The following is a 9,275-nucleotide window of genomic DNA, read 5'->3' on the forward strand; positions in this document are numbered from 1 at the left end:
CAAATATTACCGATGATTAGAATATCCCAAAAAGATTCAAGCTACTAAATCAATGATTTATACCAATGCTAATCGTAAGCAATTTTCAAACGGCATAAAAGTTCCGAAATATTGCTCAGCAGCTCGTTGTCACCGATTAAGCGTATTTTTATAGAATTATTTTAATTTCTAAGTATGTATTTGTCCCAACGAACAACACTCCGAGTGTGCCGATTGGATAAACGTCGTCCGTCGTTCTTGGATATTTCAAACGTCGAAAATAGACTTTCTCAAAACTGCTCGGTACGATAGTCTTACCGAGTTGAACAAAGTCGCGGTTAACGACGAAAGGATATCGTTGAGCAAAAATCTAAATCCATACAGAGATCGATGTACGTTTAGAAAGAGAGTATAACTGTCGATCAATGCGACGCGTTCCATCGTCAGAAATCTGTAATCGAACGAGTCCTTGTACCGTGCATTTAACTTTGACACTCTAACCTCTGGATAAACGAATCTATTTGCATTTCCCAGTCTTACGCGTTGCGGTAGCAAATTATTGTCATCGAGTCGATTATTTAGTATTCCATGTTGCATCTATCGAGAAACAATCATTTATTTGGGCGAATTCGGCCCAAAGGTCGAAACGATTCTATCTGTGGACGGTCATGGCCACGCGTATAAGCGCGAGTGATGCAATAAGCTAGTTGGAACCTACGACGTATGGATTCGCTTGCGTACACAGATACGAGATCACTCGAATACTGGTAACGACGTAGTTTCGCTTCTTGATCTATCAACGGCGTGATCGTTATGCTGCCGAGCCAATAACCTCCTAACTGAAAACCTTGACGAAGACGCGTTATTAACGTTTCATTCCGCTCGGGTCCTCGGTCATTTAACTTAATTAATTTAGTGTGACTTTTATACCCTCAACGTTGTTTCTACATCATTCTATTTCTAGCCTAGTTTTCCCGCATCTCGTAACATAGTTCAATTTCTAATTAGATTTATTGCATACGCGCGAGAATTAAGACTATGCAAATGGCATCGATTATGTTTTATTATATATTATGAGTAATGTTCTGTTTAGTGATTCATTTGCACTGTTTAGTATTACACGGAGAGTATGACTGTGTTGGTGAAGACTGTTTGAAGACTGGTTTAAGAAACTCTGAGGAAGCCTCCCTACGTACTAGCTCTCCGTCCTGGGATTTCCTTCTCACCATTGTGAGCGCATATCCTCCGGCGTTTCTGATTGGTATCAGTTGTTTACTTTGGAGTTGACTCATCGAGGGCTTAGGGTGTTAGTTAAGCTCTTTATGAGACCCGCATTGTAATGTTTTCAACTTGGAAAAGGGCAGATGCGCTGTCCGAGACATAAACAGAGGTTCACCCGAAATCCTGAACATTACAAATTTATTTATTATATATGACACTACAAGAGGCTATGAGTAATAGGACGAGACAATAGGATGGTCGAGATGATGGTGACGACGAATTCAGGTTCGATAACGAATCCACGGTCCACGGGAGGACAAGTATCAACGTGCTACTCGATTCGGGTAATTTCCCGATAACCCAATCGGCAATTCGTCCAACCACTCACTAACAAACTAACTAACTCGAACTCTAACTTTTAATCCAAAAGAGGCTGCCCTTATATATTCCTGTCCCCGCTTCTCGGGTCAATCTTTGTTTTTAAGGAGAGCCATATAATCATTTCATACCTCTGTCAGATACACGAACCCATCGTCATAAATTAATATTGGAACATTAAAACTATTCCTTATTTTTATTATTTAAGTGCCGCTATAGTAAAAGTCCGGACTCTAGGGTATTAGGGTTTTTCCCAACATATATATATATATGATAAATATTTTCCAAGAATTTTAAAAGGTACTTTAAGATGAAAAGAAATAAAAGTACCGTTTTTGAGCGGCTTAAATTCAATTGTAAACGGTAATATTCGAAATGTAAATCCGACAGAAAATATTGTATGCTTACGTCGTACCGTCTCGTAACGATACTTTTGCCAAAACCATTTTCCAATAGAAATTCCTTTTCAATAGATATATACATAAAATATACAGGCATGCACGCCCACACACACACAAAAGAAAATATAAGAAAATATATATTTACTTATGTATATCCTCGATAATTTTCTATTGGAAAATGGTTTTGGCAAAAGTACCGTTACGGGACGGTACACGTAGCCATACAATATTTTCTGTCTGATTCACATTTTGAACATTACCGTTTACAATTGAGTTTAAGTCGCTTAAAAATGATTTATTTTATACGATATTGTATTTTCTTTCTTCTTCTTTCCTGAAAACTTGGTCACAAAACGGGACAGTTCGATAGCACGAATTTGTGTGTTCTTCGAGGTTACGTGAACGGGCCTTGTAATAATAGTCTGCGTTCGTTAAAACTCCGCCTCTATAAATCCTTCCAAGAAGGTATGAATTTCAACCGTAAATACGACTCGATAGCGAGCGAGGAGTCAGAACGGAATGAGAAACAACGTGGTCGATTGGAGAAGAAATGTAAATACGTAACAAGCGGAAACACGATATTTCTTACATGCTCGGTTTGGGTTAAGATCGCTTAAGCTTTTCGCTTTTCTACTCTTCTTCCCTTGAGATCAATGTGAATCGGTCGTCGACAAAGAAATCGCTTCGAAATGCCGTAAGCTGGGTCACGTATCCAGGATTAATCACGCAGGGTGGAATATATATTCTGAAAGCTTTCGAATACGATCCAGTATCTACGTTCCTTTCCAATGAATCGTTCTTCATTTTGCGAGTGTATTTTGTTAATCGTATGTCCTAGTTTCGATAATTTAGATACCGACACTCGATGCCGAGTTATCTCGCTTACATCTTAAACACCATCGAAATCCGTCTTCGATTATAGCGATCATCTCACCACGCGTGCAATATGAATGCTACTGCTCCATTGCGAACACAACGACGTACACTAATAGTTTGAATAAGCGCTTATTTTAAATTTCGTCGTCGTGTCTGGTCGTATCGAATCGAGGCTGCTCAGATTTACTCGCGCTCGAGCTAATTTTCTGTGTGGATCAGTTTCTTCGCGTCTTATGCTTACACATGTAGATATGTGTTTCCTATCGTTCGCCGTCACGCGTCGCTATATTCTTTTGTTTATATACATACATATATGATAGTTTCGGCTAACACGCGGTGCTTATCGTTATAATTTTGTTGGGTCTGTACGAAATAACCGATCAGGCCTGCATTTTTTCAGCTGCGCATTGTACAACTGCATTGTACATTGTCTTGTATCGCTCACTCACACCGTATATTTGCTTGTCCACGCTAATGTCAGAAAATAACTATGCAACTACGCGTTTGGCGTCCGATTATACAATGTATGTACTTATGTATTTGTGGTGTACGAAGAACGACAAGTTGCAAACGTCGATCAATCTGTACCGCAGTTTCCGTCCATCGTCCGTACTAACAGAAAAATGTCTCTGATTAATTTCATTTCGTTAATTTCAAATTCACGCAAAATACTTGGTTCGCGTTTATTCAGTGCCAATATTTCGACATTGCTATTCACTAGAATGGAATAAATAACGGGGGAATAAACGACTATTATATATCTACACCAAAGAACGAAAAAGGTCGATTAGAGTATATGTAACGATACAGAAGATATCCGTACAGCAAAAGAACGCGCTTCTCTTTTCCTTTCTGATCACATTTTTTTTATCACGTACACGTATATCGAACGCGTGAAATCATGATTCGGCGAACTTGTCTAAAACCTACTTTCTCTCCGATTTCGATGATTTTCAAATACGTCGTAAAGCTCAACATTCCGAACAACTTTTTCCTGCACGTATAATCGACGATCGGCCTTAGTTTTCCAGTTACGTGCAAAAATATATCGTCGCTCGGCCTTAGCTTTCAAGCTACTACGTTGCATTAGTAGCACATAGTACGATGGAGTATTTGAGTAATGATTCATTGAATCCTGCTAAGTTGAAAAGAGATAAAAAACACGTGGAAAAGAAAAAAACGTTAGTGTTTGGAATCACTTGACACAGGAAATTTGAAACTCGTAAACAATTGGTTTTCTTCAAAAAGCAACGAACTTGGCTGTATTACGATTGAAACAGAGTGACGATTCATTCTTAATTAAGAGTTAAATGATAGCCGGCTAAATGCGGTTAAATGCGGCGGCCCTTACTACCATGTACTACCAGAGAGGTAATTTTCTCTCTGATACTACTAATCCAACTCGGCTTGAAAACTAAAAACATGCGGCGGGATATTTTCGTGTATAATTCAAAAATAAATAAGGCCGACCGCCTGTTATATATATACGTATAGGAAAAAGCTGTTCAGGATGTCGAGCTTTAGAACATATTTCAAAATCCGAGAGGATATAGCTTTTTAACAAGATCACCCGCGTTTCTTCGTATTTATTCACGTTTTGACATGGAAAGTCAAACAGGTGTGCAGATCGCGAGCAAATTTTCGACGATGCGCGAGAGATACTCGTTTTCGAGAATAAAACGGGTCCAAATCGCTTTTACGCGTCTGGCACGAGTCCCGTGTCTAACGTATCGTTATAAATATCGTTTATGCTAACTGGTATGTTCGTTGCAACTCGTTCGACCGTTCGGAAGGTACGTAGTATAATATAATATAAAATTCAGCAATATTCAGCATTTCTGAGTCTGCCTGCTCGGTTACAAGCGATCGTACCGATTCGATTCTTTCGATCGTTTCGAGACTCGAGTCCTATCGAATGATTCCACCGGAAAGCGAATCGTATCAAGGTCTAGAGAGATATCGGACGAAACGTCTAAACGTCTTTTCAATTTATGGTGTATTATTCGAAATAATTTTCGATTACGTAGGACGCTTAGGCAACAATTTCGTAAACTTGCACGAGGCTGTAGATTACAGAATTACAGATTACAGAATTTATTGTTTATTGACAAGCTTATCAATAACGACGTTATCGATATCGTGCAAAATCGTGTAATGTTATCGTAAGAATGCCAACGCGCAAGCAACGTTATCCTCTTCCCTCCCTCGGAAATTTGTTTTGTAAAAACGTCTCTGAGCAATGTCGCGCAGACAAGTGTACCGATATATCACGCGAGACGAACTCGTTATCTCGTTTCTCGTAATAGGTCAGATTACACGTAATACGATTATATATTCGTCGAAAATGTCTCTGATCTTCGAAAATTATCCGACAATTCGAACCTCGTTGCATTTCTATTCGGGTATTCGCCTTTAATTCACTCCTAATATTCTCATTATCTATTCACGAGTTTGCCTTCGATTCGCTTGTTCAACAGCTTGTCTTTATCGCAAGAAATCGCGCTTTGTACATCGCGACAAGCGAGAAAGAAATACCATTTGCTTAATCTTATCGCGCTCGTTCCGCAGAAAATATTTACTATTTTCCATATTTTTATTTGGTGTGCGTTGAACCATCACGAGACATCATTGATCGCATGTACATACCTAAGTAGTACGTACGTTACGTATCACCGCAAAAAGGATCCTTATAAAGGCGAACCTATAAGGATGTTCGTTTCTGGGAAATAAGATAAAAGAAGAAGAGACGGATACGCGCGACGAGTTTCGCCGATGAATATAATTTGCATGTCGTTGTTACAAAAAGAAAAGGGGCAAAAGAGATAGCGATATCGCGACACAGTCGTAATAAAGGTACTTAGGCACATATGTATGTAAATCTGTACGCGTTTGCTACAATAAAGTCAAGGCTACAGAGCGTACACAGGGTAGATCGTAGAAATCGTAGACCGGTTTGATGTTTTAGCGATCCGATCGGCGAAAAACATGGAATACGGTAATGCCACGAAACGCGGAATCGTAGGAAATTTGATGTGTGATCGATACCAGATCAGGCCACTGGTCTTCCTCCCGGGTCAAGCAAGTTCGTTGGCATTTTTCACGGAGGATGGTTTCGTCCGTTTTTCACACCGTACACCGTTAATCATCGAAATTGTCTCGTATCCTCTCCTTAATTTACAGTTTATTAAATGTCTATAAATGTCGACTTAATTTATAAACTAATAGCTTGATTAATTCGCTGGCGAAAACGTGGATTTGCAATTAATTCTGCTACTAACTGTACCGATGCGGTCACGAACGAACTAAATTATTTCCGCGTCTTGTTACGTCGTCGTAAGGATCTACTAGATTTCGTGAGAACATTAAGCAATACCTAACGATAGAATCACAAATAAAAATCTTTTTGGAAATATTACCGACACTTTTCTCTCTCTCTCGGTCTCTCTTGATAATACTGCTTTATACGTTCTATACCCTGCACTATTCAAGGTGCTCATTCTCTCTTTCTCTCGCTCTCCATACCTCTCCATACCATTCGATAATATCTATCAACGTCCCTTTGATCTTAAGATAACAAGTAATGGATTACATATACATACATTTATGTATTTATACGATACGAAGTGTGCGAATATCGCGCCTATATACATTGTCGTGGCGAATCGAAAGGATCAAATTTTGAAAGGAAAAAGGAGTTGCGAATTTTTGTGCATTGTAACAAGATATTTTTTTACTATGATATCGAATAGAATTAGATTAGTTGTAATAACCAAACATATACCTACGACGCATCGCTCTCTTTTTGAAAGCAGATATAGGTAGATATAAGTCTGTATGTAATTTATCGCTTCGCAAGCATAAAGAAGTTTGCCATTCAAACAAAAAATACAAAACGTCAAAGGTGTTGTGTAAAATTTACGCGTGATAAAACAGTCAACCAAAACTGAATATCATGCGGAAGACCTTGGACAAAGAACTTCTGCGCGTCCTATTATTTGACCCTGAATCGTGGATCCACGTGCTGCGTGAAATCATGCCTTCACGCTCGACGCTCGACGCTCGACAATCGACGCTCGTCGAGTATATCGTTCTCGCTCCTTTTATCTTCGTTGCTTATGGATCAATTAGCTCTTGAGAAAATTTATTCGACGGCAATTTCTTTTCGAAAATATTTCCAATCGCGAATTCGCATAGCCATGTGTGAACACTCGAAACAAAAAAATCACAATTACTTTTCACTATCTTTTAAACAAGTAGCGTAATTCGAACAAATTCGGCTCTTTTCCGCTCTCTATCGTATTTACCAACTTCTTTTTCTCCGCGTATTAATCCCGATTGTTTTATCGAACGATTTATATTACGTAAAACTCTGAAAATCTATCTATTTCGGTATTATTAATCGTTTAAACTATCTTAACGGTTTTCATAACCTGTTGTCGTTGTTGTTGCTCGACTAATTAAAGGTTATATTAGACGCCAAAATATTCAAATTCGAATCATTACAACCTATTTCTTAACCGTTAGCCCCGATACTGCATCTAAATAAGCCATACTTTCATTCAAAGACATCCATAAGTTTACGAATGAAAGTTTTAGAGAGATGAACAATTCGTGCTGAGCGATCGGTTTGTCAAATTACATAACATAATATGCGCGTCTTGTATCACACCGTAATTGTTTTGCTTTAACTTTATTAACACGGGATATGTAATATACACATCGTTCGCGTTATCTGGTTTCTTCTCTCACTGCTAAACTAAATGTCATTAACCATTAACCAATTAGATTAGCTATTCAAGAACCAAATATCGCTATAATTTAACCAAAATTTCGTTTATTTTTGAAAAGCGGCACTAGGTGAGTTCGCAATACAAATTTGCAACGCGCATTTCTCTCGCTTCGTTAAACGATAAGAGATAGAGTACAGCGATAATCCGTTTGGATGAGTCACTGGTTACCGAAGAACGATAATAACTCGTTAAAATTAATGAATTCTCGATGAATTCATCGTGTCATGCATAGAACCTGAAGTAATTACATAAATTTGTATCAATATACAGTTTCGTGGTCATCTCCGTGGTTTTACAAATATTGTTCGATGAGTCGTAGTAATCGAGCTTCCTAACGTCGCCGTTATAAATACACGTATTCCAAATCGATTTAAACGATCGATTCTATCTAAAACAGTCGACATCACGTGACAGAATCGAGACAACTCGAAAAACGATTATGAACTAGCAGCAGTGACCATTTTGAAAATTCAACTTTCGTTATCTTTCTTCATCCTCGGTTTCTCCGCGATTACGCCTTGCCCTTTGGCACCTGCTTACGTTGCACCTGGTTGATTCATAGCTACGAAGCCTCTTCAAGTTACATACATAATGCTTACGTAACCCGCAACCCTTAAACCCATCTTAGCCACCTAGTCAAACGCACATTTGGCCTTATCTTCCGTTTCGTCATCCTGGAACTTCAAAATAACTTAGGGAGGAATGTGTGTCAAAAGTGGAAGAAAGTTACGTAAATCGATAGCATGGTGGTAGGTATTGTAGTCGGGTACTGCCGGTTCACCGGGCACGATCGAGCAACTCTTGCCACGTGCAGAAACCGGTTTATGCTGTTATTTTGTGCGACCGAACAACATTGTCCTTTAAATTTTCTGTTTAGACAAGAAATCCGTCGCGTTCTCAGGGTAAGAGCGTAAAAGCTCGTTCGATGCATTCCATTTCTACGTAATAATATTTGTTGATTCTGATCAACGATTAAATCTCCTCGATGTTTAAATTAAACGTTGTTTTCAAGCGATTGTTTGTAAAATTGTATAAAGAGTCAAAAGCGCAATTTCCTATTCGTTTATACGAACGCACTGTACAAGGATGTACATAAAGTATATATCCTCCTTCTGCGATCGAACATTTTTCTCGATTTGTTAATTCGATGTGATATGTGATCGATATCCGGTTGATTATCGCATCTATGATGTGGATGATGCAGCAATGATGTGCTTTTGTTCGTTAAACTTTTTGCAAGACAATATTGGAGTTGGTCAATTATGTAAAACGGTGGCTGAAACAGCCAGGTAAACAATCGACCTTATAACCTTACGTAATATAAGAATACGGCTAATAAACTTACCACGCAATACTATACCAATTATACGGGCAACAAGTTCACGCGATGCTGGCTGATTGAAAACAAACTTCGATAGTCAACACGAGTCTGCGCGTAGCGTAAAAATTATAAACGCTCTTATGTGTGTGCGTGTGTTTCACTACTATGGAACTCGACAATGTTGCGTCTATCTCTTTCCGTTTCTCTTCTGCATACATACTCCCTTCTTTGTCTTCTTTCCTGGTGTTTCATCTCACCGTGACGCACCCTTGCGCGAGCGCGCGCACACACACAACAACAACAACACAC

The 9,275-nt window shown here is 38.8% G+C and overlaps 1 long non-coding RNA gene across 1 annotated transcript; it reads right to left on the reverse strand.

Moving 5' to 3' along the window:
- Window positions 1-7,175: 7,175 nt before the first annotated feature.
- LOC117206387 lies at window positions 7,176-9,256 on the reverse strand. The gene is made up of 2 exons (XR_004487383.1): window positions 8,245-9,256; window positions 7,176-8,177 (listed from the first exon to the last, which is right to left on the reverse strand). It is a non-coding gene; the product is annotated as an uncharacterized LOC117206387 (long non-coding RNA).
- Between the last annotated feature and the right edge of the window lie 19 nt (window positions 9,257-9,275).

This window comes from Bombus bifarius, unplaced genomic scaffold, assembly GCF_011952205.1.
Source record: "Bombus bifarius isolate JDL3187 unplaced genomic scaffold, Bbif_JDL3187 scf7180000008006, whole genome shotgun sequence".
NCBI lineage: Eukaryota > Metazoa > Arthropoda > Insecta > Hymenoptera > Apidae > Bombus > Bombus bifarius.